The 21,321-nt window shown below is 46.0% G+C and overlaps 1 long non-coding RNA gene across 2 annotated transcripts; it reads left to right on the top strand.

The window, feature by feature from the left end:
• The first annotated feature begins 1,237 nt into the window (after nucleotides 1-1,237).
• LOC107320812 (uncharacterized) lies at nucleotides 1,238-21,106 on the top strand. 2 transcript variants are annotated; one of them, XR_014933826.1, is made up of 4 exons: nucleotides 1,238-1,515; nucleotides 5,404-5,473; nucleotides 20,207-20,316; nucleotides 20,516-21,106. It is a non-coding gene; the product is annotated as an uncharacterized LOC107320812 (long non-coding RNA). The 2 variants fall into 2 exon arrangements; XR_014933825.1 differs by lacking the exon at nucleotides 1,238-1,515 and adding an exon at nucleotides 1,562-1,678.
• The last annotated feature ends 215 nt before the right edge of the window (nucleotides 21,107-21,321 follow it).

The following is a 21,321-nucleotide window of genomic DNA, read 5'->3' as shown; positions in this document are numbered from 1 at the left end:
GCCCTGGAGGGAGAACAGCTGGCCAGGCTGTGCACGCATCTCCTCTGCCTTGTACATGGGAAATGCTCCCTTTCTCTCTGACTACACTTCAGGACAGTTCTGTGCATTAACATTATTATTCATGCATGATCCAGAAAATGTTATCTACAAAATAACCGTCTGCATTTAATAAAATTTTCAAAGCTACACTGGTACACCGTTCACATTATTTTGTTCTGAGTGACACATTAGTAGTGCAGAGGGAACACTCGGTTCCTCTGCTCATCAACACAAAATAGAACCAGGGTGTTTTGCAGGGATCTGGTGGTGCATCAATGAATTTGTTCCGATCTCTTGAGCACGTCTCCCACAGGCAGTATTTTATTTTCCACATGGAAGAAACCTCTCTCTTTGGAGATGAGCAGGCCAGCAATGTAACAGAGCTATCCTGCTTATGATGAGAGAAAACTTCCCGGAGGCGTTCCAGGCTCTCAGTGCAGTAATCAATACAGCGGTGATGACGCAACATGGATGGCCATGGACTGTGGCACGCACATAGGGATGGGTGCACAACCAGTGCCAACACTCGGCGTCAGAGGAGGGATTTGGGAGGAGTTTGTCACACTGCAGGTATATTTGTGTTCAGTTAATTTTTATTGCCTTTATTTATCTCTTTTCTGATCTTAAGGTCCCTTCCGGCCCCTATGGTTCTGTGAGTCTGTGATCATAGAATGACTTGGGTTGGAAGGGACCTTAAAGATCATCAAGTCCAGGGCGCTGAAGAAAAATATGAGACATTTCACAAATGTACATCCCATTTACTGTCCATTGGCACATCGTCAGGTGTTTTAAGGCTTTGAAATCTGCCCATTTTCTCAGTCCCAACTCAGTCTGGCCCAGTGCATCTCTCAGGAAGAATCCATCCCAGCTGCTGGGGTTGGTGGGCTCAGAGCCAGGGAAGTGTCTATGATCTCACTGCTGCAACAATGCCTCCTTTGTCAGTGCTTTTTAAGGGAAAAGCTGCTAAACAAACTCTAATGTTGCATGCCATAGGGGAAAGTTTAGAAACACGGCATCATTAGGAATAGGAAAAGCTTTCTGGTTTCCCTTACATTAGGGATTTGCTACAGCTAGTTTCTCCTGAACCACAGAAATTTACTTCCTGGCACTGAGTGAATGGTAGAAAGAACCTTCCACAATGAGGCACACACGTGACACCCCAAGGCTCATAAACAACAATTGCTACAGGATAAACCTATTTCCAGGGTCTGCAAACTCCTCCCCCCAACTGGCAGAGCCCCGGTTTTCCACGTTGTGATTCAGACCTTCAGTAAGATCCTTGGTGTGTTTGATGTGTTAAAGACCTGTCAGTGAAAACTGCAGCAATACAGAAGGTGGGAATAGGAGACCTCTGCAAAATAATGACAGATCTGCTTGGAAAAATTACCTAATGGGATGCACTTGGGCTGTCTGGATCTATATCAAGCCCATTGCCCTTGAAAACAGCATCAGCTGCGCCTCCCTGGGAGCAAGTGGGTGGGTATATAAGGGGATGTAGAGGGGCTATAGGAGATTTGCAGGTGGTGCTTGGGTGGAGCTGGGGGGTTTCATGCTGCTGGCCTGAGAAACAGTATCAGCTCTTGTGTGCAAACTGGGAGGAAGGATGAAGAGGAGGAAAGGTCCCTAAAATGAAATCCAGGTTGGTGTTGTGCCTATGTGGGTGCTGAGTTGTGGGTACAGGCTGCCCTGAGCGGGGATCTGGCTTTGTGGAGCACCAGGGTGTGGAAGAGTGGGACTGTAACCTTAAGTGACCTCGATGTGGGGCTCCCCTTCTGCAGTGGTAAGGAAAGATTTGTTGCAATGGTTTGGGATTTTTAAGTAGGGGTTGCTAATGGTCTGTATGCAGGCTTAAAGCTGGGTAGGTTCTGCTTAGCCAGGGTTCCAACAGACCTACTAAAAAAAGTCTGAGTACTTTGCATTTCCAGTGCTGAGTGACCACCTCTGATGGTGTATGCTTCCCTGGCATAAGTCCCTGCAGATCTCACCCAAAACTATTTCAATGCATGCATGTGGCTTAGCTTTCAAGCAATGGGATCTCAGCAGCTCTAAAAAGCTTGGGATTTATGGGAGCCTTTCGCAAGACTGGGTGGGCTGTGGTTGCAATGTACCTGTACCCAAGTATATCTGTTCTACTGCCCAAGGATGCTGAAGTTGGCCAAACAGGGAGATGCTTACCTGGCTTGTGTTTGTGTAAACATTCTCTGTATCTTTCTATAACATGTTTCTATCTCTCTGCCTTTGAAAACTGGGTGCCTTTACAACCAGATCCTGCCTAACTTGCTCTGAGTGTATTTTCTTGACCTACAAACTTTGCAAATACAAGAAGCTTAAATTTTTAAGCATTTGCAACCAGTTTTCCTTCCATCTGCCAGCAACTTGGAGCCAGATGTAACTGGCTCAAAGAGATTGGAGTGTATTTTTCTGTTCAATATTTGAAAAATGGTTTTGTTCAGGTTGCTGATGGCTCTTTGAGCAGAGTAAATATTTGATGGTGGCCAGTGCTGTGAAAACACGTGCTGGGCTTTAGTTGTGAGAAAATAATTTCATTAAAAGCATGCAAGCTATTAGCGTATTAACTGCCTGCTGGAGGTGTGTTTGGTAATGGTCAAAAAAGGCCAATCGCAAAGGTAAGAAAAATAGCAGTTTGTAGAGACCTGAGCTGCCTGGCGATTACTATGAATCTTCCATGTTGAATGCCAAGGGCCAGTGCCAGTTGCCTGCACACCAGGAATTCTGTTTGCTGGCTCCAGCAGCTCCTTGTTCATTATCTCATGCAGATGCTGTCCCTGCAGAGGATCTGATGTTCTTTGCCCCATGGGCATCAGTGCACACACAGCTCCGACATACACCCTGGGGTAGGCGCTGAAGAAGTAGGTTCCTATTATTAGGTTATTTTCTTGGTGCCCTGAGCCTGAAACAATCTGAGGAGGCTGATCTGGGTCTGTTGGCAAGACGTGGGGTGGTGCAGCATTCCTGTGGTGAGGCTCATACACCTCTAATGCCTTTCCCAGCCTCTCTACAGTCCCATCTGTCTCAAGGTCGCTGTGCCAAGACCCTGTGGCTATGGCCACCCACGCCTGCAAACAGCCAAGCAAATGCAGTGCCAGTGCTCCTTCCCTCCTTTCAGGGTCTGGGAAAGCCCTTCTGGCTATTGCACAGGGTCTGGTCGGAGGTTGTGAATAATATGGTGCTCTTCCCTTAAAAATGGAATTGTTCTCACACAGAGGTGTGCAGCTCCGTTCTAAATGCCTCCTCTCTAATACATTAGATAGGCTGTCCTTCTCATAGGTTTCATACTTTTAAGCTGTTCTTAGGATTCCTATGTCTCTTTTTGATGCTCTCTAGTTTGGGAACACTGTACTGCAAGTAAAGATTGTTGGGCTGATATCTTGGGCACCCTTTAGTTCAATTGCTATGATATAATCTGGAAAACACTGAACAATCCATCCTTTTTCCTCTCTGAACAATCTTTTTGCTCTGCAAGTCTTTCTCCTTTACAACTTCAGAACCATTTACTGTAGCTTGGGCTTAATACTGCATTAAAGGAAGTTCAAAGGTGGAGAAAATGCTAAATGAAACCTAATCCTTTCCTAGCATATATAAATATTTCTAAGTAGCTCAGTATTTGTAGCAAATTGCTTCTCTGGAGACACTCTCCTTGACCATAACTGCATATACATTTCAAAGTCTTTAATATTAGACTGAGCACTGGAAGAGGAAATTGATAATGAGCTGGGGAATATTGCGACACTGAGACAACCTGCATGGATGTTACCAGCATGAGTCTCTCTAGTCCCTGACCCAGATCCATGGTATATCATAATGAAGGTGCCCAGTGTGGCTCACTCCAGGGTGCAGTGACACCAGCACCTGCTTTTTTATCATCTGGCTGGAGTGGATGAAATGTGACCACTGGAGTTGCTTGGACTGATCTAACATGATAGATTGCCTGAGGGTGAGACAGGAGAAAATTGCTTACAAAAGCTTTTTTGGTATCTTTGTAATGCGTTCTGCTCTAATGGTTACAGCAGCTGCTTACTTGTAGTGTTACTTCCACATGAAATGGGGACAGTGCTGCTTAGCCCAGGAGAAGGCTTGTTCCTCAGCAGAGAGGACTTCATTAACCTCTGCTTAAATCCTCTCTTCAGCTGTTTTGCTCTGGAAAGCAGCAACATTTTGCAGTGGTAGAAGGACTGATGACATGGATCATCCTGCTGGAGGAGGGTGAGCTACTTGCCAAGACACAGGGATCAGAACCACGTCCTGTGGCTGGGGAAGGAGCAGCTGCAGGAGGATGGCACGAGGACAGGGATCTTGGTGATGAGCAGTGCTGCAGCAGGGGAGCTAATGATGCTTCAGAGATTGGTGCATGCTGAACTGAGGTTGAACCAAAAGAATTGTTCTCAGGAAGGCTTTGTCTGAAAAGTGACAGCAGCTGGAGTCACTCACAGCCCTGCTGAGGAACGAGGATCCAGTATGTCTAACACTGAGCTGTGAAATGCTGACTGGAGCTGACTGTGTGACTGTGCTTTCTTTCCTTCTGGGGCTGCCTCTGACACTTGCTGTCAGGATGCATGAGGGTTTCCACGTGCTGAAGGCATTAGAGGCCTGTACCAAGAGGGCTGAGATCCTCCTGATGCAGAACTGGCTGAGTGGTGGTCTGCTTTGCTTTCCAGGCAGGAAAATAGCACTGCAAGGACACAATGGGGGGCACAAACATCTTCACACCCACCATGCTGAATGCTCTCTGCAAATGACTTTGGAAAAAAGCTCTTTGAACCAATTCTACGGAAGCTGCAGAGAACTTCATAATGAAAAAGTCTTTGTTTGCTCTGGAATAACTGAGAGTTTGGGGTGCTATTTTTGCTTGCAATTTTTGTGATCAGCTCTCAGCCTCTGTAAATGCCTCTATGGGAGCTATGTGCTTTTTTTCCTTCTTTAATTGATGTACTTTGTGAAACCACTCTGTGCTGAACACCTTGCCTTTATGCCATAGAGAAACAAAGCAGCTGCCCTGGGCTGGCACGAACACACCTCTCCCACCCATCCCAATGGGAGGTAGTCATCAGTCCCTCCTGCTGATGGAGGCTGTTTGGGTCCTGGGGAACCTCCATCAGCCTGGGGGGAAAGCCACAGCTGGACGTGCCTGCTTCACCTCTAGCTCCTTTCTCAGACCTGCTGCTGACATTAGGAAGGACGCAATGCTCATTGTCTGTGATGAATGGCTATATCTCATAGCTATCTGTCTGGTAAAAGGCTTGCTTTGCAGAGATGTGAGGCATGGCTGTAAGCTGGTCTAACCACTAGCCTTAGTAGTGATTAATCTGTAAGACTGATACATGGTTTTTATTCTTTCCATTTTAGAGTCTCTCAGACTACAAAGGAATCTGGAAGGATTTGATAGCTGAGGCTTTTCTTGTCGCAAGAACAAAGGGTAAGTAGCTATCTCTTTCAGCAGCCTAGAGAGGCTTCTAGCCAAGGCTGAGAGATTAAGAGAAGCTACCTGGCAGGCAAGTTGGCTTTTAAAGGGAAAAAACAGGCTTTTAAGCTTTTGAGACAAGGGAGAGCTGAGCTGAACGCACAGGGAACAGCGAGCAAAGCAGAGGTGTTTTATATGCTCTCCTGGTTGCAAGGGTAATGGAGTAGGAAAGAATTGGCAAAACCCCTTTGTTTTGCTTTTTTGGACCCTTGTAGCATAACAAGTAAATGTTATGTAGTACAGGCATGTTTTAATTGCTCTTGATTGCTTCCAACTCACTTGCTGTCTCAGCTATTTCAGCTGCAATGAGGAGTTTACCTCTCTAAGTGACCTCAGTTTCCTCTGCTTCTACCTTCATTAGTACATAAATATTTCAGAGATGAGCACAAAGCCCAGGTATCCTACAGCTGCGGAGACGGATATAAGCTCAGAAGTGCCTGAGTAACTTTTCCATAAGCCCAATTTACTTTGAGCTGTGTGCTGCAAAGTCACTCGGTGCCCTCAGAGCTCAGTGCAGTGATGTCTGTGCACAAGGTCAGAGCGAGCTGCAGCTCTCAGGGACAGCTGCCTTTGGAGGGAGAAACAGAAGTTGTTCAACTTGGTTGTAGCAAATACTATGTGATTCTGCAAGGTCTGAACTCCTTATAGGCTGTGCCTGGGATAGAGACAGCCCTTTTGGGTGTGTGATTGCTATGGGAGCTCCCTAGCTTTGCAGCACTGTCAGTCTGCAGCATCTCTAGAGTTGCTGTGTGGCTTGGCTGGCCAAGCAGGAAAGTTGGCCTTAGGAAATCCTCCTTCCCTCTCTCACTGTGCATGCTTGGTTTCACCTGAGTCTGAACAGCCCCAGTGAGTTGTTGTGAGGGGTTAAGGCGCTTTTCCTCCAGCTGATTTTCCTCTTGTAGGAGAGCACAGGGAAGCTGCAGCAGTTCAAATGCAGTCAGCTGCGTCCTTCTGCTGTTCAGTCACCTTCCAAGTTAGTTTTCCTCCTTCCTCTGCTGCCCTGGACAGGGCAGGAGGGAGAGGAGAAATACAGCTGTGGTGTCCCTGGCTGTCATCTCTCACTTTTGGGTTACTTCCACTGCGGCCAGAGGGAAGTATACAGCAGGAAAGCGCCTGTATTGCAAGTGTCATGCTGTGGCTGAGCCAAAGATCAGAGATTTCATGCAGTGATGAACTGGTCTAGCCAGGGATGGAGTGGGGTCTCCCTATAGTTTGAACAGACCTCCAATGAGCATGGCCTACTGCACTAAGCATTGAAAGCAATGCCTTGTGCAGAATGCCTGTGTCCCCAAGCTAACACGACCGTAAGCTTTGTGCTGTGCTCAGTTTGGGGTCTGCCCTGAGGTTGGTTGCTTTGCAGTGTGTGTGTAGGTGGGGTGGGGGTGGGAAAGCTGTATCTTATCTCTGTCCTGTGCTGCTCCTTGTGCTTCTGCCATTAATATAAGTGGCACTGAGGTTGCTGCAGACCATCCTTTGGCCTTTCTGGGACAGTCTTGATTTGTGACAAAACACTTATTTGCTGCTCATTGGTGTCTCAGAAGACAAGCTGTGCCAAGACCACAGGTACTGGTAACCTTCACTCAGGGCTGTAATTGCTTTGTTGAAGCTGTCAAGAACATAGGTTTGAACTTTTTATTTAAAGCACTGTCATCTGAAGGAAGCAATCTTCCCTTGTCCCATGCCTTCAGGGCTTCAGAGGGAAAGGTCTCCAAACTGGGTACTGGTAGGTGTTGCATCAATTAAAAGCTTGGCTGCCAAAGCAAGTAGTGCTTCCAGACCTGTGTTTATGTCAGAACACAACTCTCGTCCCTTCTCCTGGAGAAACCAGGCTTTGTACTAGTTTGGTATGGGAGCTGCAGTAGCCTGAACCCACAGCTGGGCCCTTCTTGCTGTGAAGCAGCAGCTCCCTGGGCAGCTGTTGTGAAAACTCCAAAAAGATTGTTTTCCACTGCTCCACTCAAAGAGGAGAGATTAAATCTTCTATGTAGCTAACTGCAGGGCTCACAAATGGTGGAAGGAAGTCTGGAGGCTGCTCGCTAGTGGATCTTTAGGAAATGAAGAAATTGGCTCTTGTTATTACATAGCAGCCTTCTGGGGTTTGTGCAAATAGGTCTCCCTCAGCAGTGAGTGCTGCACAGGCTCCTTGCTCTCATGGCCAACTAATTAGACTGCTCCACAAATTGTGTTTTCACCAGAACCATTTTTATATTATGTCCAACATGGTTAGTTAGTTTGGGGAGCACTTATTAGGATTTAAAACAATGAGCTACTAATTATCTCTTGCTCAGGGGCTGAGCGGGGAATGCAACCTTTTGTCTCTCCTCCTAAATGAGGAAGCTGAGGAGCCACGCAGGGAGCTGTGCTTCCTGCAAAGCCTCCTTGCTCCCTCTTGGGACATCAGCATTCATGCCTTGCTGCTCTCCCTCCTGTGCTGAGTAATTGGTGGCTTGGATGCATCTTCCACTGTTTCTTGAAGGATTACATCTGTGTATGTGCTGTTGAAGCAATTTAGATGGTTTGAATAGTGCTTTTCTGAGCTTTCAGTCATCCTGGTCCATGACTTTTCTTCCAGGTTCAGTTTGGATGTTAGGAAAAGTTTCCCTTATAGAGCAATCAGATGCTGGCACTGCCTCCTAGGGAGGTGGTGGGGTCACCATCCCTTGAGCTGTTCCAGAACTGTGGAGACATGGTACTAAGGGATGTGGTCAGTGGGTATGGTGGGGTATGAGGTTGGGCTTAGGGGGATCTTGGAGCACAGTAGAGTGAGGAGCTCTTTCCTGGTTGGCTTATTGGGCTTCTAGGGTAACCAAAGGCCTTTGTCAGAACACAGCATGGGCTCCATGCTCCTCTTTGTGCTTTATTCTACGGAAGATTACTCTGAGGGACCTCAACCTTATGTTCAGTATTGGTGCTTAACCTCTAATGAGCTGGTCAGAGGCTGAGTTAACACGTGCTGTCTCCTGGAGAGCTGTTCAGTGTGGTTTAAGGCACCTTATCACAGGGCTGTTGGCCTTTCTGGCTTATAAGCTGTTATTAGGGGACAGCAGAGAAATAAGTCCAAACCTCTGCCATGAAGTGTGTCTGGAGTCAAGCCCTGCAGGGCTGCCTGAGTCCCCAGTAGTGCTGCTTGTGACCTTCTACTGATGTCTTTCTGTGGGCAGTGGCCTGTAAATGCTATGCTTTAAACCCCTGGCTCCTGCGGTAAAACTACAAACAGTGAGTGGTTTTGTGTTCCTTCCTCTCTGATTGTGGTCTTCACAGTTAGTTATGCAAAGAAAATCCTCAAACAGTGAATGCTTCTTAAATAGGAGAGATGGATGGAGGCTCATGACTGGGGAAAGTAGGGATCACATCACTCATGAGGAAACCAAACTTTATATGCCAGCAGGCTCATCCTGCCTGCTGTATTTGTGTCCATTCCAGTGTGTTTTTAGGCTAAGCAGCATCTTTCAGAGCAGTTTTCAAAGCCACAAACTATGAGCTGTTAGGAAACCCTGACAATGCAGCTGAAGGTACATCATGCCCTATGGGTCCGAGCATGTGAACTGTCTTGATAATTGGGCTTGTTCCAATGTTTGAGTCAGTTTAATATTAAACTTATTCAAATAGTGAGGTCTCTGCCAGTGAAATGGATTTACATATGTCATTTTGTTCTGCCAGCCCAGAATCCCCTGGGATGCTCTTGTAGTCATGTTCCCCCTCTGCCACAGCTTTTCCCATTGTAAACAGCAGCCTTAAGTCAACAGCTTTGATTTAGGGCTGGGCATGGTCAATGCTGCTTGGTCCCGTGCTGTCACATATGAAAGCACTGAATGCTGACCTTGTACAGTATAACAGCAGCATGGAGCAAACCTTTGCCCCTTGCTTGTTTTAGAAGGAATTGGAGCTTCTCTTGAAGCCCCAAATTTACCATAGGGACCATCTCATCCACGAGATGCTCCAGCTGGAGTCAAGACCAGAGCATTACTCATCCTTAGCCCTGTGAAATTGGAGCAGTTGGGAAATTTCAGCCAGATTGATGTCTTTATTTATGCTGAGTGGTACTTTATACCAGCCTGCTGAAGCAAATCACCATGATTAAATGTCAGAAGCTGGTTTCTTGTAACCTTTGGTGGGAAAACTTCCCTGTCTGGAGGAGTATTTCAAGGATGAAATACTTTCTTCGGTGCAGCATGTGAGTTTAAACCCTCTTGAAATAAAAAGCCCTCTGAACAGGGTTTAAATACAAGCGAGGTGACACACAGACAAGTACGTGTCTCTTGTCTAAGAAAAACCTCATCTAAGATGGGCAGCTAAGCAGCTTTCACGCTGAAAACCCTTCCTCCACTCCCAATGGGATGGCTAAAGTATCTCTGATGGTGATCTTCAAAAGAAACCAACTCTGTGGTTTGTTCTTGGTTGTCCTTGTTGTCTAGAGCAGTTCAGGTCCCTGGTTCTACAGATTTCATCAAGCCATAGCTCAGAAGCCACTGCTTGGAGCCTCACCAGTACTGCAAAAGTTGCTGTAAATGTATGATGTACCCCCTAGGATCACAATAGATTAATTACAAGGATGAAACAATTTCTGCGCTGCTTTGTGGATACACATCTGCATCCACATCAAAGGCAATGGCGTGTCCAGGGCTGTGAGTCTCTCTGAAGCATCTATGTGACCATTTGTGATACCTGGGTCACAACTTGGGACCCCTGTTTGCATTGCCCTGGTGCTGTGCTGGGAGCTAAAAGGGCACGCTGTCATTAGGATCTGTTGGGAAGTGCTATTAATAAAGTGTCCCTTCATTTCAACACTGGGCCACACAAGAAATGCTGATTTATGAGGTACTGCTTTGGATTGTAATTTTTTTCTCTGCTTTGTTTTTAATCTTAGATATTAGGACTCATTGGTGGTTCCTCTACCAACCTATTCCCTAATGCTGTATGAATGTTCTCTTAAGTCAGCAAGAAATCTCTTCTGTCATTTAACTCTGTGATTGACTGCTAATAAGTTACGATTCCCTGATAACTGGAAATTGTAAATCTAGCTTCTCTCATCCTTTGTGCAGTCTTCCAGGAATCGAAATCCATATCCTCAAGTACCATAAATTTCCTCTCCTCCATTAGCTCCAAGTAGGAAACACAGACAGTCCAGTTCCTTACCTGTTCTCTGGATCTAAGGAACAAAAGGACTCAAAAGACTGTCTTTTCTTTGCAGGTCACACTTAAAATAGCCTTCCTGGTCTCTTCAGGAGTTTAATACCTAGAGAGGCACAAAAGTATTGCTGCCTTCTAACAAATTACAAAGACATGACAGGAGTTGTCTAACGGGGACATCTTATTTATGGGATTAATGACACATCTGAAGCCAGTTGCCTTATCTGGCAAGAACTGACTTAACAGAGGATCCAGTGGGTGGCTTACAAAGCCCCCTCAAAGCTGCCATGGTTGAGTTGCAGGAAACAATTACTTTAGGTAGGTCAAAAGTAGGAAGTGAGCTGTCAGTGACAGTGATCAATAGTTAATATCATTACTGGGGGACAAGTGCAGATCAGATGGTGCCGGGCTGTTTCCAAGTGCAAGGGTTGGCTAGGGAAGAAAAGACAACCAAAAAGCAGTGATAAACTGTTGTGGGAAACATCCATATCAATGATCAGCTCATCTTTAGGCATGTGCTCATGTCCCCCTGCTCCTTCCTCCCCCAGGCAATAAGGATGTGGGGAGAACTCCCTGGGTGCTGCAGGGCTGGGCTGTTCCCATGGCACATCTCCTTGTGCCTGCTGCCTTTATATGTAGAGATCCAATAGATCTCTGAGTCTGGCAATGGAGCTTTAACTCATCCCTCATCTGCAGGGTTCATCAGTGAATTTAACCAGAAGCCAAACAAGGCAAGAAGGCAATTAAGCTATTGATTCAAGATGCTGTTGGGAAGAAGCCTGCAGTCAGGCTGTGCTAATAAAGCTACATGGACTGATAAGTTGCTGTCTGTAGTTTTGGTGTAGGCAGGAGCTTGATGGTTTCTGTTATTCAAGTCAACTTGCTTTTGGAGCATTTCATTGGGAGAATCTGGAGTGTAGAGTTTATCAGTTTGTTGGCCCTGGGATTTGTGTGGGGATGCCTGGAATCTCCAGGGTAGTGACTATCAGGGGCTGTGTGTGTGTTCAAGTAGCTGCTAAAATATCGGGATCCCAGCACTGTGCAGCCATTAACCACTCCCAGTCCTGGTCCTTTCATGCAGATTTATACTGAAATGCATCTTTCTGAAGCTGAGCTCTTCATTTGGACTCCATAAAATCTTCTTGTATGTATTCTGATAGCTATAGAGCAAGCATGCGTGTCTCTGGATTGGGACTTCTGATGAAGTCTTGGTGTGGGGCTTTGTTCCAAATAAGGCTGGAGGGGATTTCTTCTAACAGTAATGAGGATTTTCTCTGGGGTGGAAACTCTGATGCTCAATTGATGCCAAAGAATAAGTTGTCAGAAGTTTAACACAGCTGATTGCTTTTTTTTTTTTTCCCCAGTGTTCACATGGGTGTACTACACAGTATTGTAAAGTAAATCCCTGGGCTGCTCCAACTAACATGCTCCAGTTTCATTGGCATTTGGCCTACTATTTCAGAAAGGAAAATGTCACTTCTGACCTAAATAAGATTTTGCTTCTAAGAGGCTCTAGGGTGAAAACCTGCTTCCAGTTGAAACCTAGAGGCTGTGCTTGAGTGGATTAGAGTGGAGTCAGCTCCATGTTTTCAGTGCGACTCCGAGCCAATTAAAGGTAATAAGCTTCTTAGGATGGTGTACTCAGTAATGAAGGGTATGGCTCCAAGTTTCAGGTCTGTTCTTAATGAGCCCATAGAAATCTGGACACATCAGGGAACTTCCTTTGTCTGGACTGGGAGAAGGTTTTCTTCTGGCTTTTCCCATTCAAGACAGTCAGAGAGCAGATGCTGCTTCTTAACTGAAGGCAGAACCCCAAAATCTGAAAGGTGTAGAATAAGATGTGAGATTGGTCAGAAAACTAAAATTGGGGAGGAAGAAGGAAGAACCTGTCTAATCCTTCCAAGTAAGCATGAGAAGAAACACTCATCTTTATATGACATAAATATCTTTTAATGGACTATCTGTTTAAGATAAATAACTTCATATGTTTGATATGAGGATTCAGTTTGGAAATGAGCGAGCTGCTTTGTAGAGTGGTAGGGCATGAAGCATGGGAAGAAAGAAAAAAGCAAGATTGACTTGGAGAGAAAGTGTGACAGCTCATCTCCAAATATGACAGAAAGGGGCCAGGCACGTATAGCCACATTTATTTCAACCCTTTCTTTGGCTGAAATAAGAAGGGTTTATCCTGAGTGTGCCGCATTTCCTTTTTTTTTTTCTTTTTTAACCTACCCTATGAATAAGGCTTTGGCCATTTTAAAAGCTGACATGCTAATAAAAGACTATTAAATCCTGCCACTTCCTTTATGGAGCAGGAATAAGTCAAGACGGACATGACCAATGAGAGGGAAAGAAGGCTCCAAATGTGATGGTTTATTAAACATTTCACCCTCGGTGTATTTCATATGTATGAGGCTACTGTCACTGTCCTACTAATGCTCCTTCAGATCGCAGTGACAATGGAAAGGAGCCCTAAAATGGAGCAGAGCGCATCCCATGTGAGTGGCATTGCCAGGGATACTTCTGGCCACAGCAATGTGAAGGGAAGGACTGAGGAGCTCCCAGCCCATAGCAAACATGGGCTGGTTTGGGTAAGCGGGTCTGATGCTGCATCTCCTTTTCTCTGTGCTCTGATCTCCTGAAAAAGAAATGATTTTTGGCCAGGACCAGAAGCCTTTCTATATGTGCATAAGCACAGTGTGTGTCAGAAGCTGGGGCCAGCCTGCAGGTCTCTCACCCTATTTCTTTAGGGTCAGGAAACAATTTTGCCTTGTTTTGACCCTCTCTTGCTCCCACTGCTATCCCACACTTATCTGTGAGCAGACATTTTTTTCCCTTGCTGCTGGCATGATGCAGATATTTCCTGCCAGCCCTGGCCAAGCGATAATGCTGACCAGAAGAGGAGGCAGATCAATTTTCTGGCTAACAAAGATAAATTTAAATTAAATTATGCTGGACTGTCCTGCCACAACACTGAAAATACCTCTTTGAACTCAGCCTTGCAGATTATTGGGAATAAACACAAGGTTGCCCAGAGCTGGTAACCCCATTGAAAAGGTTTCATGACCCTATTTCAGGTTGAAAACCCCAGACTGAGAAATGCTGAGCCCTCAGAAAGAAGGAAAAGCAAACTTGCTTATAGTGGGCTGAAGTGAAGCTTTGCTTAGGAAGATGGAGGCCCAGAGCTTTCTCTGATGTTACATAAACACAGTTTGGATGAGTAAAGTCAGTTGCCTCCATTGCTTGCTGTGTATTGTGGATGTTCTGCAAGGAAATGTGAGATTTGACTTCCAGAGGTCCTGATGATTCTAATGTGTTCTGGCTTCATCCTCCTCAATAAAGACCTCATGCAAGAGGTTGGGAAGTAGCCCATCCAATCTCAGGGTCTCTGTTAATGTGTCATGATTGGAAAAGAAAATCTGAGTGTGGAAATGTTCTATGCCATCAATGGGAGGATGCTCTTAGGGACAGTAGGAGTTCCTTTTGCTCCCATTTCCTGCCTTGCTGTCTAAATCACTTCTCTCCTCAGCTTTCAGATACTGGGTTCAGCTGGTGCTGAGCAGTATCTCGAGGTGGCTGCTCTCCTTCCTATCCCTGCATCATCATCTTCAGTCATCTGAAGCCTTTTTAATAGATGTGGCTGAATTATTCATCGTGCACAAATTAGCTGATGGGCACTGTCCTTCTGTGAGTGTTTATCATGCTATTTTTTTTTTCCTTTCACATGAGCCATTAACTGGTTAGAGATTTTGATCAGAACGTGGCATTTTCCATCTACTTGCTCAGACTATTTTTCCCAAGGTAGATATTATCCATGGTGATTTGTCTGGAGAGTTTTCTCTCTACCATGGGGCAGTTTTTGCTCTCAGTGGCTTCATGGCACATAGCAAGTGCTCTCCTTGCAGGTTTCAAGCAGGCAGACATTGCAGATTGAAGGATTTCTTGCCTTTTCCTTCTGAGAATAAAGTGTGGCAAATGTGCCAGGTGTAGCTGTGGGGACAGGAACTTTAACTGCATGTGGCCCTGTGCAGGACCTTGTCTTTAGGGGTTCCTAATGCTCTGCTGGTGTGAAACAAAAACTTGTTCATTCCATAGTTCTTAATGTATCAGATTCAAACAGCCAATAGGGAAACCTTAAAAGAACAGTGTGTACATCTTTGCTCTTTCTTATCCCTAAATATTCAAAATTCTTTTGAAAATGTAGTTCCCAGATGTTGTCGTTGCCCCCTTCCATCCTTTCAAGTTCTCTCACCTGATTTTCCCACCTGGGGACTCTGCCCACATGTCTGCAGTTCCTCCCATCCTCCTGTGCTGTTTGAAAGTGTCCCTGCAAAACCTCCCCAAAGGCTGCTGTTGTACTTGTATCTGATGGTATAGTTGCTAGTGCCTGCTCTGAAGGTGCTCTAGTTTGGGGCTTTTGCTTATATCACAGAATCACTGTTTGCAGAAGCTGCTGAGCACCCATTGATTCCCTAGTGCTTTGCAGAGCTTAGTTCCCAGCATACGTGCACAGAGCTGCTTTCAGCCCCAGCATCTCCCCCTCTCACTCTGCCATGGAGCTCTTGGGTTAATTTTTCTGCCTTCTTTTGTTGGTGGTGTTTTATTTCCGCTAAATTAGCTTGTTGTTGCACTGCCCGTACTCGCTAAAGGTCACAAAGTAAATACTGTGCTACTGTCTCACGTATTAAAGCTGCTTCCTACATTAGCTTTTCATGTGTTTTTGGACTGTTAGAACTATCTCCTTGCTCTTTGCTTTTGGTGATCAAAGCATCGTTTATGAAGTAATCACATGCAGAATATGCTTCATCTCCCCCAGCAGTTCCTGTGATGCTGCTCCCAGAGAACGTTTCCCTATCTCCAGTTTCTCTGGTGGATCAGCTCAGGAGGGAAATGGTTAAATGTTTTATAAGGTGAGAGGGGGGGAATAGTAAAATGGGCCTTATTTGTTCTGTAATGAGACTCCTGGTACCAAGGCGAACAGTTACTGGCTGTCAGTGAGCCCAGCAAAATTGTCTTATACACTGTTCTAGAAGGCTGAAAGGTCATAAAAAGGATTTAGCACTATCGCAGGAGACAACTTTGTTTAAACAGTGTCATTAGTCTCTTTGTAGATCTTTTTATAGTGCTTTCTGCCTTGTTTTGTTTCTTTCTTTCTTCCCCCCCCCCCTTCTCCTTTTTCAGTGTGGAAGTCAGTGTGTTCTCCTTACAGCCACCTGGTGCCAGGGTGGGCTGCATGAGGTAGGGTCTTGGAGGGAGAGGAATAGGGAAAATGGGCTGTAAGGAACTGGAGATGATGGGATGGAGGCTGAGGAATGGACTTTGTGTTGTGTGTTTCAGAGGTAAAAAAAAAATTCCAAGGTTTGCAAGAGGGAGAGACCATTCTGGTGCTTGCATCTTGTGTGAGCTTGGACAGGCAGAGATCATTGGGGCTGCATGCATTTTCCTCATCTATAGTAGCAAGAATGGTGTTACCAGAGGCAGGAAGCATAGGGATGGCTAAAGAGAACTCAATGATGTGAAAACAATTCAGGTTTGAAACAGGCCTTGGTGTAGGAAGTGGGAGAGCCTCTGCACATAGACCCTGAAAGGGCAGGAGATGGCCAAAAGAAGAAATAAATCCATTGGCAAAGTCTTTTCACAGACCTGTCATTCAGGAGTGGTTCCTATAACCATAGAATGGCAAACAGAGTATTCTTTATGAAAGGAGGAGGAAAAGCAATCCAGGCAGCAAGTGGCTTTTCATAGTCTGCAAAGCTTTAGACAAATTGTGAAGGAAAGAATAATGGGATGAAAATAGGACTGGGTCCAATCCAGTCTTACAAAGGCACATTGAACCTTCATGCCTTGATATTTTTTGTTGGTAGGAGAACCGGTTCCCTCCACAAAGGAAAAATGCATTTCTTCTTTGGCTGGCTTTTGGTTAAGTAATATTCTGGGGATGTTTGAGTGGATGAAAAGTGAATCATCTGTGCTAAAAGACAATGCTGGTGCATGAACAAGTATTAATGTGTAATAAAAACTTAAAAAATAACCTGAGAAATGGGTCCTCAGCAGTTGGAGGAGAGGCTTTTGCTGGGTTTGAGGAGAGCTGAATGATGCTGTGGTCATAGCAAATGCTGGAGCAGCAGCAGCATGAGGTTGCCCTGTCCCCATAGCACCAGGTATGTAAGGTCTAGACTGAAAGGGCTGGAGAAGGAGGGATTAGCAGGATTAGTGATGCAAAACTTGCTGATTTTGCCTGGGTTCTCATGCAAACCAAGTCTAAGCACCCAATAATTCATAGTGCACAGCCAAGGTGGTGAGCATGGCTGACGTGACCTTGGTGGAACCTGGCTGATGTGCCATCCTTCACCAGCACTGCTTGTGGAGGCACAACGCAGCCATGAGTATTTTCTTCTAATCTGTGCTTTGCATTAACAAATGGAAGGGACCAATAAGGATCATTGAGTCCACTTTGGGAACTTCTATAGTTCTGCTCCCATTTATCTCTGGGTTGCAGTTGTGTTAGGAGAGTGGTTGGTTGGCAAGAGCTGATGCTGCACTGCAGGGATGCTGGGGCTCCAGCAGGAACCATCCTGGTCCAAAGAGCATGAGAGAGGCAAAGTGTGCAGCAGGAAATTCCCTTTGCTGTTGCTACTTTTTCTCTCATATCACATCTGATCATCCTTCTGCAAAAAAAATAGGAGGGAAGACCCTGGTCCCTCCTGCCCTTCCCTGTGGGGTTTTGCTGCGCTTCTGGAAAGAGAGGCCACCAGCAGAGGGCACACAATATATGGAGATGGAGATCCCGTGGAGTCCTATGAGCAGCGGCCTTCAGGCACTGCTCAGCACATGCTGATCCTATTTTATTCCAAAAGGAGACATCAAGGCATGGAGAGAAGTGGTGCCTCCAAAGTTGGAGTCTCTTGGAGCACAGTGTGTGTCCTGCTATGCAGAGCTGTGATATTCATTGCTCTACACAAGGAAGCTTTGATTTGGTTTCACTTCTTCCCCTCAGACTCTGTTTTTGGTGGTTGAGGGTTGTTTTGTTTTTCTCCTTCTGCCTGATCGAGGCACTGAGGATCCAAATTGAGGCATTTTAAAGTCCAAAAGTCCCAAATCCAGCATGGCTGGTTTGGGTGCTCATTGCCTGGTGCAGAACTGGCTCTAATTGAAAGCACTTCAACCTTCATGAACAGAAATTTCTTCCATCTACTTCCAAGTCCTTTAGGTTTCCGCGTATCAAGACATCAGCTGCAAATGTTGTTTGAAAATGCTTAGCAAGGTGGAGTCCATTGGCATCAATCAGTCACCGAAGACAAACCAGCTTGATTTCTTGCTCTTCTTTCATATTCCTTTCCAGCAAAGCTCTGGAGGTGTCATTAGGAGCAGTGAGCTCTTTGGGGACTGTCTAACAGCTGCTGAGCAGGTCAGTTCTGCATCATTAATTTGCTTCTCAGCTGCTATCCCTGCCACAAACTGAGGGTGACGAGTGGCTGCTCAGCAGAGGAAACACCTATTGGGGTCCTGCTATGACCCCCACAAAGCCCTGCACCAGGGCAGGATGGTGCCCCCACATAGAGGGATGTGCTCAGCATCATGTTGCCTGTGTGAATGGAAAGGTCTGCGTTGACTGATGAGCCAAGTGTCCACCTCCTAGCTCAGCAGCAGCTCTCTGGAGATGGGACCTGCTTCTCACCAGCTGCTTTGTGGCACTGGGGCTGGATACAACAAAGGAGCAGTGGCCTGTGTACCATGTACAGAGCCTGAAACACAGCACAAATGAATCTGTGGTGGGCTCTGAGCCCTGTATCCTCCATCTGTGGTCAGTTCAGGTATTTGGGTGCATCAAAGTGGTTGTGCTGGGCAGCTTTAGTGCAATAAACTGTTGCCGTTATTAATGTTCTTTTGTCTATTTATCCCCCCTGAATTTCTCAGTGGGGCCCAGTTTTCCTTCTTGTCCTACTACAGCCCCTCTGCATTATTGAGAAGAACCATCCAATTAAATAATCTCAGAAAATAACCCTGAAAATTGCACCTCAGCCATAAAATGGAGGGCTGAAAACATCCCCAGGAGCTCCTCATACATGTCACCTGAAAATAATAATTCTAATTAGCTTCCCTGCCTGCCCTTGGGTCCAGGCTAATAAATCCTAATGAACAATAGCTGATTGAAGTACATTCTTCTGAGTTATTTAAGACAGCGAGTGTGCTTCATTCCAAGGGAACAGTTAACAGCACTAGTGGGTCACAGGCACATCCCCTTGCAATGAGCGAGGTTGAAGGAGCAGAGCAGCGGTGTTTTCCATGCGGCCTTGGGGATGCTGAATGCTGACTTGTAGACCAGCAGGGAAGCCTTAACTAATAGAAACATCTCTGCAAAAGAGCATTTTTAAGGCAGGCTGGCTACTGAGTGATGTGACTGCTTAAAGCAGCAGTGAGGAAAAGGTGATTTGGGCTCAGTCTCCTACTTGCAGATCAGTTTCATGCTTGATGCCATGGCCATGATGTCCCTGCTATTTGCCCTGTGTGGATGCAGCCTAAGAGAGAAGAAGCTGTTGTACCCTGATTGATGAAATTGGAATGAGCTACAGACTGGGGCAGGATAAGGGATGGCTTTATTCCTATGACTTACCCAGGTGGCAACAAATGTGAAAGCAAATCTTACTGCATCTCGGCTGCTTAGCAAAGCATCCTTCTTCCCCCTTACAAAATGTGCTGCCACTTTTCTCCTATAAATCAGCACTTCTTTTCAATGCTCAGCTTTTCAGTAAACTGGATGTCCCCTAACAGGTGAAATACTGTTGGTAAATACCTGCTTTTCCAAAAGCAGCATTTCCTTCCTTCCTCCCCATACGATGGATGGAGCAGTTCCTCCTAAAGAAAAGCAGGTGGGAGGTGACCATGCTGGGAGCACACAGCACAAAGCTGTGCAATGGGTCATAAAGTTAACAGCATCCCTCAGACACCTGCAGCACGCTGGTGTGGCAGCCCACAGAGGAGTGCCCAAGCAGAAGCCAGTTGCAGTCTCTCAGCACAGCAATTGTGTTATTAAGAAATAGTTTTTCTGTGCACTTGATGTCTGTTTAGCTGCGTCCACCGAGCTGTTCTTTGTCCTGCAGATGCATTTAACCTATTGCTTCTAGCTTGTTTGCACTTTTATTTACTTGCCTGTCTCTCTAGGTCTATAAATAAGAACGTTTTCACATACAGAGCTAATAGAAGGGCAAAGGTGGGATGGAGTAAGACTTCTTGCATTTATTTGCTTTTAGTTTGCAGAAGACTTGTGTTCTTGCTCAGTTATTGATGCAGCCTGAACTGCCTGGCTCCCATTCAATCTAGCAAGAGCCTTACTTCTATAAGCATGTGCCGTCTCTTTAGGCTTGTGTACCTGCTACTGTTGGAAAGCTACAGCATGCAGAAAAAAAGATGATGGAAAAGGCCAGCGTGCCACTGATCTATACATGCTGCCATATAGGCTGCCGCAGCATTGCCCCATGGGTGAAACCCTGGAGCATTTTGCCATATTCACTTCTAAATTACCCAGCAAAAACATTTTATACCTTCCTTCCCTTTCAGGATTACCTTAAATAATTCCTGTTCACTTTGGTACTGTTAACCGTAAAGCAAAGAGGCAGCTGCAGAGATTTCAGCTGGAAGCTGCACCTCCAGACCTGCTTGTGGCACAGGTATGAGCCAGCCCTGGTGACAACAGCATTTGGGACCACATGCAATGTGTTGACAATGTATGATTCCCATCCAGCCTTGTAGCAGAGTCCTCCAGCAGATGCCTGGGAAACCTTGGGCTGCAGGGAGCAGAACTGACTTTTTGACCCTGCCTTGTGTTTATTCCCAGCAACTACTGCTCAGATTTTCTGTGTCTTGCAGGCCTTGGAGAAGGCGATGAGCAGAGGGTGCCCTCCACCAGGACAGCAAGCCCTGCATCCTCTGGGTGTCCATCTGTCCATCCTGCACAGCCCTGCGGTGCTATTGCAGGCGAGGAGCAGACCAGGTATCCCAGACAAGGTTTGCAAACCAGGACGTGACTGCACCCAGCCTGTGCCCGGCACGTGCAGCTGTTCAGTGTCTACGGTGCGGGATTAAAATAGCCAGCATGCTCCTCATGTCCCACAGCTCTTTGCTTTGCAGAGCTGGAGCCCTGCAACAGCCCTCTCCCACAGCCCCACCAAGGGACACCCCTGGGCCAAGGGCACTGCGTGGTGAAGGCATGCACTTGTATGGGGCCTGCAGAGCTCTGGGCTGTGCCCTTGGGGACTGGCTGCATGGACTTATTTCAGTTTTTGGAGACAGGAGTTAGCAGAGTTTCATGGGAACGCTTTATACTTTCACTGTGCATTTGGTTCAGTATTTTCTAATGGTTCTAAATCAGTTACTCGTTTAACCCGGGCTGAGTAAAGAGACTTTGATAGGCTGAAATTTTGGCCTCGGAGCAATAAAGTCTTTCTAAATACTGCAGAAGCCGAAATATTTATTTTTGGCTTTGTTCACTGTCTGAAGTGATGAAAGGATTCTTTCAGGCAGCTGTTCTCTGCGTCTTGTAAAGTCAGCTGCCCCACAAAGAGGGAGAAAAAGATGCTCCCTTGACCTTCTGACACTCTCTGTGAGCCTCATGCTTCATATAGAGCCTCTTCTGCTGACCTCCCTGGAGCCAGAGACCACTTGGATGTCACCAT

The sequence above is a fragment of the Coturnix japonica genome, chromosome 13 (assembly GCF_054131305.1).
Source record: "Coturnix japonica strain WE chromosome 13, WE-NBRP24, whole genome shotgun sequence".
In the NCBI taxonomy this organism is placed as follows: Eukaryota; Metazoa; Chordata; class Aves; order Galliformes; family Phasianidae; genus Coturnix; species Coturnix japonica.
The sequence above is the reverse complement of the archived record's forward strand: the minus strand, read 5'-3'. Positions and strand labels throughout refer to the sequence as shown.